This window comes from Oxyura jamaicensis, chromosome 1, assembly GCF_011077185.1.
Source record: "Oxyura jamaicensis isolate SHBP4307 breed ruddy duck chromosome 1, BPBGC_Ojam_1.0, whole genome shotgun sequence".
Classification (NCBI taxonomy): domain Eukaryota; kingdom Metazoa; phylum Chordata; class Aves; order Anseriformes; family Anatidae; genus Oxyura; species Oxyura jamaicensis.
In genome coordinates, this window is record NC_048893.1 from 159,725,212 (window position 1) to 159,742,677 (window position 17,466).

Sequence of the window (17,466 nt, forward strand, 5' to 3'; positions counted from 1 at the left end):
AAATGCAAAGAGATGTGGTTTGAATGTAAACTTATGTGTGTATATGTAAGTGATTAGCTGCATAGACAATCTAAATACTGTAAAGAGAGACGGAGATGGAGATAGAGGGAGAAATTAGCAACTGTGGTGTTTTTACTCGGGTGGGTGGCTGAGCTCCACCACAACCACTCTCTCACTCCCCCTCCTCAAAGAGGAATGGGGAGAAAATATGATGAAAAGGGCTCAAGGGTTGGGATAAGGACAGGGAGATCTCACAGTAATTATTGCGATGGGCAAAACAGACTCAGCATAGGGAGGTCGTAAGGTTTATCGCCTATTACTAACAAGCTAGAGAAGTGAGAAACAAAAGAAACCAAAAGCACCTTTCCCCCCATCCACCCTCTTCCACCTCTTCCCCTCGAGCGGCTCAGGGGAGCTGGGGTTATGGTCGGTCTATAGCACTTCTTCTCCGCTGCTCCTTCTCGGTCACTCTTGTCCCCTGTGGGGTCCCTCCCACGGGATGCAGTCCTTGCTGAAATGATCTAGCATGGGATTCCCACAGGCAGCAGCTCTTCAAGAACTGCTCTAGATATGGGTACGTACCACGGGGTCCATCCCTCAGGAGCAAAATGCTCCAACCTGGGTCCCCCACGGGCAGCAGCTCCTGCCAGGTCACCTGCTCCTGTGTGGTCTCCTCTCCACAGGCTGCAGGTCCGGCCCAGAATCTGCTCCGGCAGGGGTATTCCACAGGCCGCAGCCTCCGTTGGTGCAGGGCCACCTGCTCCACCATGGTCTCCTCCACAGGCTGCAGTATGGAACCCTGCTCCACCGTGGTACTCCATGAGCTGCAGGGGGACAGCCTGCTCCACCAGGGGCCTCTCCACAGGCTGCAAGGGACTTCTGTTACAGCACCTAGAGCACCTCTCCCCCTCCTTCTTCACTGACCTTGGCGCCTGCAAGGCTGTTTCTCACTCTTCTCACTCTCCCAGCTGCTGCGTGGCACAGCATTTTTTTTTCCCTGTCAAATATGTTCTCACAGAGGTGAAAAACAACATCACTTATTAGCTCAGCTCTGGTCAGCAGTGGGGCCCTTACCAAGCATGGAGCAGCTTCTAGATCCTTCTCACAGAAGCCACCCCTGTGGCCCCCTGCTACCAAAACCCTGACACATAAAGTCACTACAGTGACTACTGTTGTTTTCCACAGTCTCAAGAAAATATAAACTTACTGACCTATATATTCATGTCTTTTCTCTTTTCTTTATATTATTCTTGTCACAAATGCATTTGCTAGTGGATCTCAAGATTCAGCACTTCTGACTGCTGCTTATTTGGCTAGAACCCTCCAGAACCATTTCTCTTCTCATTTGTTATCAACCACAAAAGAAGCCATGTGCAAGTTCAGTTCTATTGCAGATCATGTATCTGTGCACAACAGCTTTCTGTAACTCTCATTACTATCATCCTCCTGGTACACCTGCTATTGAGTCAATATCCATTGGATTAAATGTTAGAGGTACTGTCATCCTGACATAAAAGATGGATCAATATGATTTTTTTTTTAAATAAATAGGTGTATGAAGCTATGTTTTAATTGTAAATTTTTGAGTAGAAGAAACTACCTTCCTTTCATTTGCTGTAATGGGTTTATACCCAAAAGAAAGGATATGCTGGCTTATACAGACATTGTAGACATGTAATGGGCAAAATATATTAATGTTATTTGGGTTGGGTCTAAAGCAGCAGCAGCTCATTTCTATTAAGATATTTTGGGACTGATGGCCAAGGGAAAAGGAAACATTTATAGCTTTACTTGGTTAGTCTGGGATTAGCACTGTATGTTTCTATCTGAACTAATTGCCTTTCTAGGCAACAGAAAAAAAAAAGAAAAAAAAAGATGCTTCTAGAGAGTGATTCACCACTCCTGAAAGTAGATGTCTAAATAGGTCAGATGATGAATTGAGCTCTATAAATGTCTGGTGCTCTCCATTACCTAAAATCTATACAATTAACATATGCGTAAATGCCAAAATACGAAATGTCTCAGGCTGGCTGAGAGGCATCTCACCTATAAATTCCTTCAGGTAGAGATTCAGGAAAGTATCCATTATAGAAAATTACTTAAATACACGTCTAAAATATGACTTCATCACTCTTATCAGCTGGCTATTCTTGTACTAAGCTCACATACACAGCTTTGTTAACTTTACATACCCAGTGCTGTGAATGTCAAAACCATCTAGAGAAAGAAATATTTTGGGGGAGATGGTTGGAGTGGTCCAAAATGAAGTGCCAGGATAGATTAGCAGTCAAACAGCACAAATGCTTGGAACACCCCTTTTGACCTATTCTACCACTACAGGGATGAATGGTATATTAGTTATACAACAGCATGACCCACATGTTTTTTTTTTGTTTTGAGGAACAGCAAAAAATAAGGAAACTATGTGAACATCTTTAAAATAAGCAAGGTTCTATTTGACTAATAAATAAATCCATTTTTGGAAAAAAACAGTTTTAGAAGAAACATTTTTTTTCATGATTCTTTGGACTTTAGCACGTTATTTTTATGTGCATTTATGGATTATTTTAATTTAGTGCATAATTTGCTTATACCGAACAATAGAAAACAAAACTTTAAAGAAAACACTCAGGTTAAAAGACAAATGAACCTAAGCAATTTGGTTTTTATTTTTTTTGGTTATAGGTGTGTGGTACCTTCAAGAATATTGAAGTGATGGCATATTGGCATATGGCATATGTGATTTTTTTGGACTTCAGCAAAGCTTTTGACACGGTCTCCCATAGGATCCTACTGGACAAAATGTCTACCATACAGCTAAATAAAAACTTCATACAATGGGTGAGCAATTGGCTAACGGGCAGGGCCCAAAGGGTTATGGTAAATGGGGCTGCGTCAGGCTGGCGGGCGGTCACTAGTGGGGTCCCTCAAGGCTCCATTTTAGGGCCGGTACTTTTCAATATTTTTATAAACGATCTGGATGTAGGAATAGAAGGTATTTTGAGCAAGTTTGCTGATGACACCAAACTTGGAGGAGTCGTGGACTCGAATGAGGGTGGAAAGGCCTTGCAGAGGGATCTGGATAGGTTGGAGAGCTGGGCGATCACCAACCGTATGAAGTTCAATAAGAGCAAGTGCTGGGTCCTGCACCTGGGATGGGGAAACCCTGGCTGCATGTACAGACTGGGCGATGAGACGCTGGAGAGCAGCCTAGAAGAGAGGGATCTGGGGGTCGTGGTAGACAGCAAGTTGAATATGAGCCAGCAGTGTGCCCTGGCAGCCAGGAGGGCCAACCGTGTCCTGGGGTGCATCAAGCACGGCATCGCTAGTAGGTCAAGGGAGGTGATTGTCCCGCTCTACTCTGCGCTGGTGCGGCCTCACCTCGAGTACTGTGTGCAGTTCTGGGCACCACAGTATAAAAAGGACATGAAACTGTTGGAGAGTGTCCAGAGGAGGGCTACGAAGATGGTGATAGGCCTGGAGGGGAAGACGTACGAAGAACAGCTGAGGTCACTGGGCCTGTTCAGCCTGGAGAAGAGGAGGCTGAGAGGAGACCTCATCACAGTCTACAACTTCCTCGTAAGGGGGTGTCAAGAGACAGGAGACCTTTTCTCCATTAACACCAGTGACAGGACCCGCGGGAACGGGGTTAAGCTGAGGCAGGGGAAATTTAGGCTTGACATCAGGAGGGGGTTCTTCACAGAGAGGGTGGTTGCACACTGGAACAGGCTCCCCAGGGAAGTTGTCACTGCACCGAGCCTGTCTGAATTTAAGAAGAGATTGGACTGTGCACTTAGTCACATGGTCTGAACTTTTGGGTAGACCTGTGCGGTGTCAAGAGTTGGACCTGATGATCCTTAAGGGTCCCTTCCAACTCAGGATATTCTATGATTCTATGATTTCTGTTTACATCTATCCTCATAGCTTTTTATTTGAAGGAACCCCTCTTTGCTTGCTTTTTGCATTCTGTCCTCTTGATTTTGTGTGTCACTCTCTTATTTTTTTGATTCTCTGACTAACTGGAAATTGATTTCTTTCTGAGTAGGATGGTTATTTCTGTGTTGTTTAGCTAAGTATTTCACATGGTATTTGATTTTTTTTTTTTTTAATTTTCCTTTTGCTGCTAGTTTGTCTTTACTGTGTAATGCTATAATGATCCTTGGTAGGCTTCCTATGCATTGATTAATTGCAATAAATAAAATGACAGTATTTATGGTAAGAAGGAACACACATACATATATTTCCTGTATATTAGTAATCTGACTCTTTTGTTCTCTTTCTCCCTCTAAATGCAATTACATCACAAAATTGATTTTTTTTTTTTTTTTTGAACAGAGGAATAGTGAAACAAAAATCTACATTTAAAGGATATCCTAATTACTTCTTACAGGTGATACAAGGTTTTTAGCATTTGGAAGGAAAAAAAAATATATATTTTTTTCAGTCTGCACAACACAGATAGTACGTATCATGAATGTCATAAAATGGCTGTTCTTTTTGCATACAATCCAACCAAAAAATATTTGTGACAGTGTGCCAAAATGTTTAAAACAATTTCCTTGAGGAGAATCTGAGAAAATCTTTTTTTTCTTTTTTTTTTTTTTTTTTTTTTTTTTTTTTTTTTTTTTTTTTTTTTTTTTCCCCTCAAGTTGGTCAATTTTCTCATTTAATTTCATTTGGTAGGGAATCTTCTTTGCCACTCTGAGTGTATAATAGATATATACAATAAAGAGCAGCAAGACACAATGTCTCATCAATTGAAGTGAAAAATCTCATTTATCTAATCACACACTCCTATTATATTTTCATTATACCAAAGAGCACTGGTTCATCTGATGTAAGACTGGGGGAAGGGATATTAAAATAAGTGATGAAAAAGGAGAAGTTATTCACTTAATTCCCTTGCCTGGCAAGGTTTCAAGAGGCCATCATATGCTGTGAGAATTGCAAGACTGCAGAGCTAGCTATAGGAGGGATAGAAGTGGGTATGTTTTAGTACACTGTGATGGCATTTTTATCTTTTGAGGACAACACCAACTACTGCCTAATATTGTGGAAGGTTGTACATTTGATCATAATCAAGACCAAAGAGGCTTCTTAGCTGGCTGATAAGTAGATATCTTTGCCAGTCTGCTGCATCAGGACACAATGCTTACTTTGCAGATATTTACATCATTATTGACAATTCAGACCAATTTGTGACTATTCAGGGACCTCTGTGTTGGGACCTGCCAGCAGCTGTCCTCAGTCATTGAAAATATTTACCAATAGCTGCAACTGCAAACAGTACTATCCTTTTTTGTTACCTTCACTTAGGGGTACTCTGCTGTTAAATATCCAGCAGCACTTGTTACTGCTGACTTGACCTGCCAAGTTACCTTTTTTCTTAATTTAAAATATCTTCTTTAACATATATTTTGTCAAATAACTAGGAAAGTCAAAATAGTATTTTAGGAGAAAAAGCGTAGAGAGAAGACAGCATGAAAATAGAAAGGAATATTTATAAAAAAAATACAGTTAATGAGTATTTGGGATCAGGCATCAAAATTCTGCTGGAAAAATACAACTGCTGCCTTTAGTACTGAAAAATAAAAATAAAAACTAAATAGTAGAATTAATTGGAAGATGAATTTTCCATTTCACAGGAATTTTCACATTCCAGAATGTGTTCTTCATAAAAATGTGTGGGGTGCTGAAATTTCAAATTATTTCCTGTCATACAAAACCTAAATTTTTTTTTATTCAGTTACTTCAAATAATCCTGTTACAAATAATTACTTTGATAAAGCCAAAATATTTTATTTACAAAAAACATAACCCTATCATCTGAAATAGGCATAACTATATTCAAAACACCATTTTGGTTTTGATCTATTCAGAATCTTCTAATGGATTGCAAAAGGCATTCTAATGTAATAACATAAAACAGCTCCCTCAAAAATGTTTAGATCATCTCTTAACTGATACTGCACATGCAGCAATCGAAGAAGGAAAGAGTGCTTCCTAGATACAGTAGCATGCATTCACAACTTCAATTATAAATTGCATGTTTCAGATATCCCTCCATGGTAATATTCACAACCCAACAGAGCTAGCAATATAAATCACAGAACATAACATAAAGGAAAGGCAAGTTGATAAAAAAACATCCTGCAATTTTAGTAAACAGCATGTGTGCAGCTTTCGTTTACAGCATGGAGGGCATTCAGTAAATGCTGATTAGCTTCTTCATAAGCTCCAGAAGCCTAGTGAGTTTACATGACTTTTCCCCATATCTATAAATACTGTTTCAGAAGACTTTGGTAAAAAAGCAATAGGCAATCTTCTCTCTCATATTATGTAATGGTGTGGATTGGAACGGTTTACCATTTGTTTTTAGATTTGGCTTATGTAGTGAACCTATGTGTATGGTCCCTAGAGTAGGGTATGGGAGGATTCTTCTGAAGAACATGACCTCCAAAGTTACCTAACAAACAATCTGACATACCTCACTTCTCTTTCCTCCTTATTATTACATATTTTTTTTCAAATTATCATGTTAGGTTAAATGCTGAATTTGTCAGGCATTTGGGAAATGAGCTTCTGTCATAAAGAAGGGTTGGGTTAATAGAGTTTGATCATGAAAACCAGCAAAAGAACTGGAGATGCATTCCCCTTGTGAAGCATAAGGGGAATGGGTGGATGATTGTGTTGTTCTCGGTGTGATAACCTCTACTGACAGTGGAGGTGGAAGAAATTTCAGGATCAACCAGGATTTAAGTGAAGGTCCTAAATAAATAGGATACACTTAGGTCTCCTCCAAAGTAGTTATACACTTAGGTCTCCTCCAGATCTCTTTGAGAATCTTTCCCTTACTGCCTCTACTATTCTTCTCTGTTCCAATGTGTCATTAGTATTATTAAAGTATCACTATTCTATTTATAAATGAGGTCACAGTATGCACACTTTTAGGGAAATCATCTCTCTTTTGTTCCCAGTACGTGCACTTCTTGGTCACTGTTTGAGTTTTTCACTCGTGAAACTGTAATATGGTGGCACTGAAGAGCCATTTCTGTACCTGTGCCACCCTGCAAAGTCAGTGCTCAGCCCTGACTGTTAGTACTGTTTTCATTTTCACTCTCTTTAACACTGAATTTGCCATGTTTTTCTGAAAAAAAAAAAAAATTAAAAAAGGGAAAAAGGAAAAGACTTACTGAAACTCACAGATGCACTTTGCTTTTTTGAATGTGGGTGATGAAATTAGAATATGAAGCTATTCCTGCTGCAGACCCTGCTTAGAATAGTTAGCAAAAGTCTGTGACTAGCTTCAGTCCTTGAAGTATTTAATAAAAATAATTGAAAAATCTTCATAGCCAGATTTGAGTACAGCCAGTCCTCAATGGGTACAATCAAAGTTGTGCATTTAATTTTAATATGCTTCATGTCACTGCTCAGAATTGTCTTTTATAAGAACAGCACTTCCAATTTCCTTTTCTAGTAGCTATACAAAGTTTTTTTCCAATACCTGGAAATACATGATCTCCTAGGTGGCTTCAAAGTAAATAAACCTTCTTGTGTCTTCTGCTCTGCCCAATTTAGTTCTCCAGTCAATTTTATGATTTTTTAATATATATATATATATTTTTCCCTGAAAAGATTATCTTGGTCCCCCAAAACCTTCCATAGTCTATGTTTTACTTTTGTTTTACATTTTATTTTTTTTTTTACATTTTTGTTTTTACATTTGCATGTTTTAGGATCTGTCTTGACACCCATTTCTGATAGATTTTTCCTCAACCATGAGTGTTCTTCTTATGGAAATTACACTTGGCTTTGTGCAGTCTCCATTTCTTATCCCTGACAGTCTGTTCAGCTCAAACAAGCTGGCATGTTCTCAATCTGTGGCACCCAACTGAGATTATCATTTTTGTAACACTTGTTAATGTCAGTGGCATTTAGAAGTCTCTACACTGAGCTATGAAATAATTCAGATACAGAGAAAATCCTCAGAATAGGCATTTGAAAAGAGTGCCTGAAGACAAAAAAAATGTTAAACATCCACTATTCTGAACTTTCCCATTTAAGAGGATTTTGCCAAACAAATCTGATGCTCCCAGCATGAGAGTAGGGGCATTGGCCAGATCTCTTTGGATCTCTGAGCTGTTAAGAAGATATAATACTTCCAGGATGATGTTGGTTCCAGTTCCAGATTCTTTACCTGTGACCATTGAAAGCCAGTTTCACCCCTCCCTTCTTACACCCTTGAATAACTGTGTATTTATTATTCTGGTTCTTTAACTTTCTACTTATGGTTCTTGATGTGATGTACTGACACTTATTATTTGTCCTTATTCTATCCCACTGGGGCTCTAAGAACTATCAATTTCTTGCAAAACAGGTTTTAAACAAAGAAAAAATGAGTCTTTAGCTCTGTTCTACTTTACCTCCTTTTTATGACAACACTGCAGTGAAAAGGCAGAAGAAGGGATCCATAGGATATGGAACTTGCCTTTATAAGTTTGTTACACAAAAGGCAACTTAGCATCAAATATTTTCTGTTTCCCTTCTTCATCACCTTTGATTAATTATAACAGAGAATCTGCTTTTCAGTGGTTCACCTTTTTACCTTAAGCCTTGACTGCAAATAAAAGCAGAACCTGCATTGACTTGGCATGAAATTTGGAAGAGGATAAAATAACATTTGAAAATGAAGGGTGATGAAGGAACTCTGCAGCTACATCAAATATGTAAGGGGAAATGTATATTAAGGTCTGTACTAAATACCTTACAACTTAGTAGCTGGCATCTCATAAATTATAAGATGCTACTTTCAATATTTGATCACCCAAAATAGTAGTTATATGACAACCATGGGTCTCCCACCACATCAAAACTATTTTAGAGTGTGTGTTGACCTGGATTTCTCCTCTGGTAGGTGCACAACTGTAGGGTTATACTCAGCACCATTTCTGACCATGAATAAAAGACAATATTAAGTAAGAGAATGCTTGAAATATATAGATTTTTTTTTTCTGTACTTGAAGCTTAATCAGTATGAATGTTAGGTGTATTAGGAAGGATTTTATTTTCCTTTTTTAGAATACTGTTTTACTGATATTTTTCTTGAAACAATATTATGCAAGTAGATCTTGATACTAATATCAGAAAATACCAAACAAACACTGACATTTCTTGAGGCATACCTGAACTAGGCCATAAAACTTATTTGACTACCACAAATCACAGCTGCTATTTCTGAGTAATGCAGTACCATGCAGAACAAATGGAAGCTTTGGTCCTGGAAACCATTTACCTATATCAGATCACTATGGCACTTTAAACATGAAGCCTACCTTCTCTGCAGGGCTATTTAGAATGAGTTCAGCATTGTGTTCCTGTGATCACTGTCTTATGTCATAGGCTTATCTGGTCTTTTCTTATACATTGGTCTCTATAATGTAAACATAATCAGTCAATAAATAAACTAAGTTATTACTTATTAACAAAATACAGAGCATTCAATCCAAGGAGATTTCCTGTCAGGTCCAGCACTCTTTTCAGATTACCTGTTGTTGGAAGCATATTTGATTTGAGTTTTTACTGCTTAGACTGTTGTTTCAGTGGGGTGTTCATAGTGTATTATGAGCTAAGTTCCCTGCTGCTACTAAGTCCTGTCCTTCCTTTTCTGCTCATCTTATAACAGCACAGGTGGTCTCTGGATCTTTGGTGAGCTGACTAATCTTATTAACCTCTCTTTAAATTATTCCATCAATAACAGAACAACAAGAAGTAGGTAGCTTCTGATAGGCAACCAAGCCAAATCAGTCTGACAAGTTCCATACCTAGGAAAAACAAGAGCAGGACCACTTAGTTGTTACCAAGGGAGAAGAGAGGTAGGAACAAGTAGGGATGAATGAGACCATCTTCCTCTTTTGGGGGTTGTTGTTAGATTAAACTTATTCCTTGAGTAACCATGACCTAAGCAGACAAAGTAAGTGAAACCCAGGGAAAAAATGTTACATAACTGTGCTAAGCATATATATGCAAAAACTAGAGGTCATGGTTCTATGCTGCTGCCCAACACCTTTGTGTTGGGCAGAAGTAAATTCATTTTAGCAGGGTCCAAATGGCTGCTCTGGAAACCATAACTCCTGAGTTATGAGTGCATTAAATCGGATCTTTAGAAGATCCACCTAAAACAAAATGTCCATAGTAGTTTTTTGTTTGTTTGTTTGTTTTTCTTTTTAATAAACAGGAAAAAAAATCCACAGCTTATGAACAACTGAAACATAGTAAATGTAAGGGAATTTCTCTCTGTGGTGGACAGAAAGGGGAAAGGATGGGATGGCCTAAGTAGAAGGCCAAGCATGGACATGTAACTCTACACAGTATTTCTACTATAAGAGAATCCATAGGAGGGCATTTCTGTAATAAGAAGTGAAGATGTGGGGAATTTATTGTAGACTAAAAAACATACAGTAAATGGCAGCCTTGTCTAAGAAGCAGTATTTTTATCTCTGACTATGAATAACTGTAGTATTTAATGTACATAAATATTTGATGATTAACTTTGGTTAAGAGCTATGCTATCTTTGTTCATATCATCAGTTCAAGCTCTGAAGCAATAGCTTGGACAAAACACTAAGGACTCAATTGTGCCTTGAAGGCATGGCGCCACATTGGGGATAGTGTAGAGACACATCACCTCAGCAAGAGCTCCAGAAGGGATTGTGCCTCAGGCAAGCACTCTGCCTCCTGGAGCTCTTGAGGAGTGTGGCTAATGCACTCCATTTGTACAGGGTGCCACATGTACTCCCTTCCAAATGCAGCCAGCTTTCCTGGCCTCGGAAGACCCACCAGAGTCAGAGACTTTCAGCCTCATGACCCTACCTTGCTTTCTGTGAAATAACATCATCAAAGGCCCTAGCACTAGCAACCTGTCTAAGGGAGCCATCATGAAGTCAAGTCATTGTATTCCACATTTGGCTATGGGAAAGCACTTTATGGCAACTATTTTGCAACCCAGCATAGCAGGAAGTATCTGAAGGGCATTTCTATACTGTCTGGATACTCTGTACCTTCTGTGACAGCTAGCCTGCCTAGCAGAAGGATGGTTGTCTCTTTACAAATAGCCTAGAGGAGAAAAAAACAGCCACGTCTTAAAATTGCTCGTCTGCATGATGTTCTAGGACTTCAGCTCACCTACAGTAGAGAAATTGATGGAAATATCAAGAACTCTCATGAAATCTGCTCCCTGCCAGGAAAATTTTGAGCAGAGAGGTTCATACACCTCTGCAGGCTTGAACACACAATTTCACTCAGTCCCTGAAAATAGCTTGCAATGTCCCTGAAAATAGCTTGCAAATACATTATATTATGTAGAGGTGACAAGAATTCTTGTGTCGAGAGAAGATGCTCAATGGTTGTGTAGTAGAGTAGAATACCGCCAAATATAAGAATAAATAAAATTGATGGGAAAAAAAATGGAACTCATTACTTGCTTGCTGTTTAAAAGGTGCCAGGGATGTCAGAAACTTTTTTTTTTTTTTTTTTTTTTTTTTTTTTACTTTTTATAGTGTGCTTCTTTTTACCCCTTGTTTTGAAAAGTTGTTAAGACACCTCTGAAATTTTATGCTGCTGCTATTCTATGTGGCTGTCAAAGTGATCTGGTTGTTGGTGGGACACCTTAGTGAGTTACTGTGGTTATAATATCCTGCCAGATAATTGCACTTAAATTGTTAAATTGTTCTTACCTAGTTCTTAAATCCATTCTCTCCTGGGCCATAGATCTTATTGTTTGTTAACCTCCTTGTTAGAAAATGACTGATGACTAGCTTGAACCACATGGTAACAGACTAAACCCATTCCTTTTCCCACTAAACCCTATGGAGATGAAAAATAGTTGGCTTGTTCTTTTTCATGTAATCTCATTTTAAAACAAAACCAAAAATAATAATCAACCCCCACCTTCCAAGAAAAACAGACAAACAAACAAACAAACAAAAAAACATAAAATGTAATCCCACCTCCTCTCAGGGCTTGTGTAGACTGAACAACCTGATTATGTCAACCTTTTCTTTTTTCCCTGTTTTCTTGCACTCTGATCATCCTTGTCCTTTGAACTGCTTCCAGATATTGTGAATTTTCACTGAGGCACACTGACCACTATAAAACAGCCAAAGAGCTACCAAAGATGAATAAAATAGATTGATTTGGGTTGTATGTAGTTTATTATCACACTCATCTTTGTACTGGAGCCTGCTAATCATTACATTAACTTGTCCATATAAACATGTTGCTGACATCAGGATATGGTGTGGTAGATCAAGCTATGTGGAAAGAATTGATATTTTAAGTAAGAGCCTGATTAACAGGGAAGAGTTCATAAAAATCTGATGGTGGAATATAACTTTGGGTGAAAGAGATCACAAGTTCATCATTCTGAGAACAGGGAGGAGGAGTGAGAAAAGCCGAGTAGGCATAATGGACTTCAAAAACACACTCTTCAACAGCTGAGGGAACTGGTAAGTATGTTCCCTTGGGAATATAATATAAAGGATAAAGGAATTCAGGAGACCTGGCAGTTATTGAAGAAGACTATATTAAAGGCACAATGCAAAATATTCTGATGTGAAGAAGAGCTTGGAAGCATATCGAGAGACAATGTGGCTGAATCAGAAACTCTTTAAGGACTAAAGAATAAAAAAGGGAGCTATATTAAAAGTGAAAACAAGGACAGCTGAATCAGGATGTGTATGAAACATAACAGAACCTGGGAAGGCTAAAATGTAAAATGAGTTACAACTAGCAATGAAAGGCAACCAAGCAAGTCTCTATAAATACATTAGGAGGGAAGAGAGAGAAAGCAAGGAAAAATATCAGTTCACTACTAAAAAAAAAAAAAAAGGAAATAACAGAAGGTGCAGAGAAAGTATGTTGTGTTTTTTTTTTTGTTTGTTTGTTTGTTTGCTTTTGTGTGTGTGTTTTCCCATAATCAACAAAACTAATTTTAAAAAGTTAACATAACTTGTCAGTAGACCCTGACAAAATTCATCCTCGAATTCAGAGGACACTAGCTGAAGCAATTGCTGAGCTGTCACTTTGGTGAATTAATGTAAGATAAGTGAGATTGGAAGAAGGGCACGTAGGCTGTGTACATCAGCAAGTAGTGCAGCATAGTAGAAATGGTTATGTGGAGGCAGAGCTGGCATGGAAGTAGGGTCTTCAAAACATTTTTCTTCAGAATGTTTTTTTTTTTTTTTTTTGGTTGGGAATTCTTCAAATTGGCTTCTGTTTGGTCCCATGGAACACCTGCAGTGGGCTTTTGGTGAGTGTATTCCAGTTTAGTTGAGACTGCTCCACAATGTGAACCAAAAAGCATGAGATCCAATGTGACATTTGATTTAGAATCATAATCTTGATTTGAACTATAATGGTAAAGTAGAGGTGCTCATTTAGAGCTAAAGTGGGGCAAAAAGTAAGGGAAATATAGACAAGTCAGTCTATCTTCAATAGCAACCCTAATAAACTTCATTTTAAGATGAAAAATGAAAAAAACAAAACAAAAAAAAAAACACAAAACAAACAAACAAAAAAAAAAAACAGTGGATGATGTAAAGATAGGTTATAATTACGTGACAAATTAATTTTGGATCAATGTGTACACTCTTCCATAGGACTTTCATAAGGAAATCAGAGAAACAGCTGAATGAAATCATTGGTACACAGTGTCAGAGGTGGAAAATTTTGCATAAAAGCAATTATGAATAGCATTGTGAGAACATTTCAAAAGGGATCCTGCAGAAACCTTTGTTGAGCAGGATTTAGATTAATGACTTGGATGATGGAAGTGAAACTGCATTTGTACATTTTGTTCATGACACTAAACTAAGGACTTTTGTAAGTGAGAAGAGAGAGAAGATCTAATTATATTAGACCAGAAGTCAAAATGATCTTGATATATTGAAAATATATTTGGCCCCAAATACACCAGCTCTTGAGGAAAAAAAGGCAACTGTGATTCTCAGATGTGTTAACAGGACTGTCATGTACAAATCAGGGAGATTACCATGTTGCATTGCAGTTGGAGGCTTGGGGAATCTCTTTGACTAGTCTGGGGCTTCAAACCTAAAGGAAGATACAGACAAAGGGCAAGAGTCCAGCAGAGAACAAGAATGATATAACATTTAGGAACCTTAAGACCTAAAGAAAGGTTCAATAAATTGATTGTCCTTGGGTGGAAAAAATAAAGAGAATATGAACAAGTACCTGAAAATATGTATATTTCCTAAGTTTGAGTTGCCTCTTCACTGTGGTATAACCATTAAAAATACAGTTTGAATTGGAAAGTCTCTCCTTTGGCAGATACTTGGTGAAACCAAACCAACAGCTGCAGTTTGGATCAAGCTAAAGTTTTTTGTTTTGTTTTGTTTTGGTTTTGCTAAGCAAGCTAAAGAGGAGACCAAAACTTATTCTAGTAATAGAAAACTTTACAAGTGCACAAAGTTAGAATTATCTGTCATCCCTATGTGGACATCTTGGATACTCTTGGGAATTTCACTTAACAATAGTTAGCACCTATGTTTGGGCATCTGAAATGTGACTGTAGAGTCTGTGGATTTGCTTTCATTTGAAGCCTTATGGCAAACAGTTTAGAGAAAATTGCTATCACAATTAATGGTAAAATCAATGATTCTAGTTGTAGGATGAAATTTGTCTCAAAGAGGTACATAAAGTTAGCAGTCTAAATATGGCCAATCACTGTTATTTAGGATACTGCTCAGTTGTTCCCACTACCGTACAACATCCTTTTCAAACATCTGCTCCACATCATTTATAGTTGAAGAAGAGGTAAAGAACAACAAAAATATCAGGTAACTTCAATGCAACTGTGCACACAAACCATGACTTTTGACGGGGGATGTGGCTAAATATTACTTTCCCTAAGGAATCAGTGGGATGTACTACCAAAGTTCTTCATGTTAACTTTTATTGTTTGATAACATTTTAGTTATGTGTTGTAAACTGCACACTATGTTTATTACTACATATATTTGCTATGCATATTTGGAGATCATACCCAGTTTTCCATAAATTGAATGGCATAAATTTTAAGGTGAAATCATCTGGAGTAACCTCCAGAGACTGAACTCTGGTTATAATACATTTCAAAAATTACTGTATGGTCCCAGCAATCATTTATTTTGGAAGGTCTCTTGACTAGGGTACTCATCCTGCTACTCATTCTGACTTTCAGCCTCTGCTTCCTTTCCAGTTTGGCTTAGACGATGTCTGCCAGTTGATATGCCCCAGCTAGGTTTATCTTCCAGCCAGGGTCCCAGCAGCTCATAGAGCCAGGACATATTAGGAAACAAACAAAAAATATGGTCATAGATGAGAGGCAATCCCAGATGACATCATTGCTCTCACTCTGAATAATACCATAAAGGGAACAGATTTATTTTGTTTTTAATTACGTTTTTTTTTTTTTTTTTTTTTTTAAATTATCATTATCATTATTATATTTGTATTTATTTTTTAATTTATTTAAAATTTTTATTTATTTTTATTTACTTTTTCAGTCTGGTACTATTAAAAGAAAAATCCCAAACAGCTGAGAGATCTTGGTGTGTAGTTACACCTAGTCCCGCCCCAGATTTTTTCTACCCTACAAGAGATACTGCTGCCCCTGCAGCTCTGCCCCTATAACCAGCTTAAGGACGGTCTACTAGTCACCTCAGATATTTATCCACTTGTGCCCACTATATTAAAGCTCCAATTCAAACACTTGAGGGAAAACCCTGTTCCAAGGAATATGCAACACAGTGAGAAGGTTTTTTTTTTTTTTTTTTTTTTTTTTTAAAAAAAAAAAAGGTAGATGATGAAATCCTAGGTACTAACAACTTGGTTGACAATGGGCCACATTTACCTGGGGAGAAGGAATTTGGCCCAGAGCACTGCAAAAAGAAAAGTTTGCAAGTGACGATATGTGAAGAGAAATGATGCAGGAGGCAAGATAAAATTTATTGAGCTTAAAAATTATCTATATCCTTATATATGGATACATTAACAAATGGACAGGGCAGAGGAGGTGTTTGGAAAGGGACCTTTATGTTCAAATTGATGGGGAAAAGATTGTACACCTTAGTTTGTATGCACTGAAGAGGAGGAGGGAAATATGCAATATGCTTGAAGTTTATATGTCCTATGAGACCTTAAAGTGAATGGAGTTTATCTGAAATGTTGTTAAACTTGCCCTGTAATGAAGTGTGAACTCACACTTACTGTGGTCTCTTGATTTATGAAATAGAAGTCCATGTATTTGAGGATGATGTGTCCTTTTATAGACAACTTAATAGACCATTTTAAACATCTCTACAAAAATAAACTTTCTGTGAATGTGCTTCACTTTTTTTTTTTTCTTTTTAGATCAGTATGTAGGAGGAAGTAATGACACTGATTATGAACCATATTACTAAAATTGTAGTAACTCTTTATTCATAAGTGTCACTTTAAAATTATTTCAAATGAGTATAAATGTCTGTGAAATTACTGTTTTTACTTAGCCTCCTTTGGTATTAATAAAAGGAAATATTAACATAAGAAAAATGTGGGAGCTTGCAGAGTAGTAACAGAAGTTTGGTAACATACTAAGTTTTCAGTAAATTATATCAGTAATTAAAGTCTGGTGTTGCTTACCATAATGTATTTCTACATATTTTATGTAAGGTTTATAAAGAAATCAGCTTTACAGGAAGGAGAAAAGAAATTTAGCACTTCTAATTCAAACCTGCTAGTATCATTTTCTCAATGAAATATATCAATCCTGAAAGTCAGCTTCTACTAATGTGCTCACTGCAACATTATTGGTGGTAATATACTTAATTAGTGAATTTTATATAAGATTTATTTTATTCACAGAAGCTTCATCTGATAAAATCCTTCATTCCAATTCATTTAATAGGTAGACTACAGAAACTACATTAATATTACATCCATGAGCAAAGAGATTACCCCACAGTTAATGATTCTCTTGGGTTGCCCTTTCTGACAAAGGCTCAGAGCCAAAAAGTTCTAATTTTTTTCCTTCTCTTTGAAATAAAGAACAATTGCTATGTAAAAAATTAAGTGTTGTGTTATTTTATGTAACATCTGGATTCTGATCAAATGAGAACTGGTAAAATTTAACTACTTCCTTAAACAAACATGGCTCTGCTTTGTATTGACAAAAATCTCTAGAGTAAAAAAATATTCCAGAGGTTGTTGATATTGTCTGGAAATGTGCATATGAAAGGTTTGACAGCTGCAAACCAGTGTTTTGATGGCTTCCACGACTTGCGCTTAAGAAGATATTGTATTTGTTTTGCTTCTGCTTTGGCTTCACAGGGGAAGGAAGTATCACTGAGATAATACTTTCTTTTGCAACACTTTTTTTTTTTTTTTTTCCCACTTTTTTTGCACTTGTGTGGGGGAGAACAAAGAAAAAAG

The 17,466-nt window shown here is 37.4% G+C and overlaps 1 long non-coding RNA gene across 1 annotated transcript; it reads left to right on the plus strand.

The window, feature by feature from the left end:
• The first annotated feature begins 277 nt into the window (after positions 1-277).
• Positions 278-9,642, plus strand: LOC118163431. Its single transcript, XR_004749048.1, has 3 exons — positions 278-426; positions 6,670-6,677; positions 9,631-9,642. It is a non-coding gene; the product is annotated as an uncharacterized LOC118163431 (long non-coding RNA).
• Positions 9,643-17,466: the final 7,824 nt, after the last annotated feature.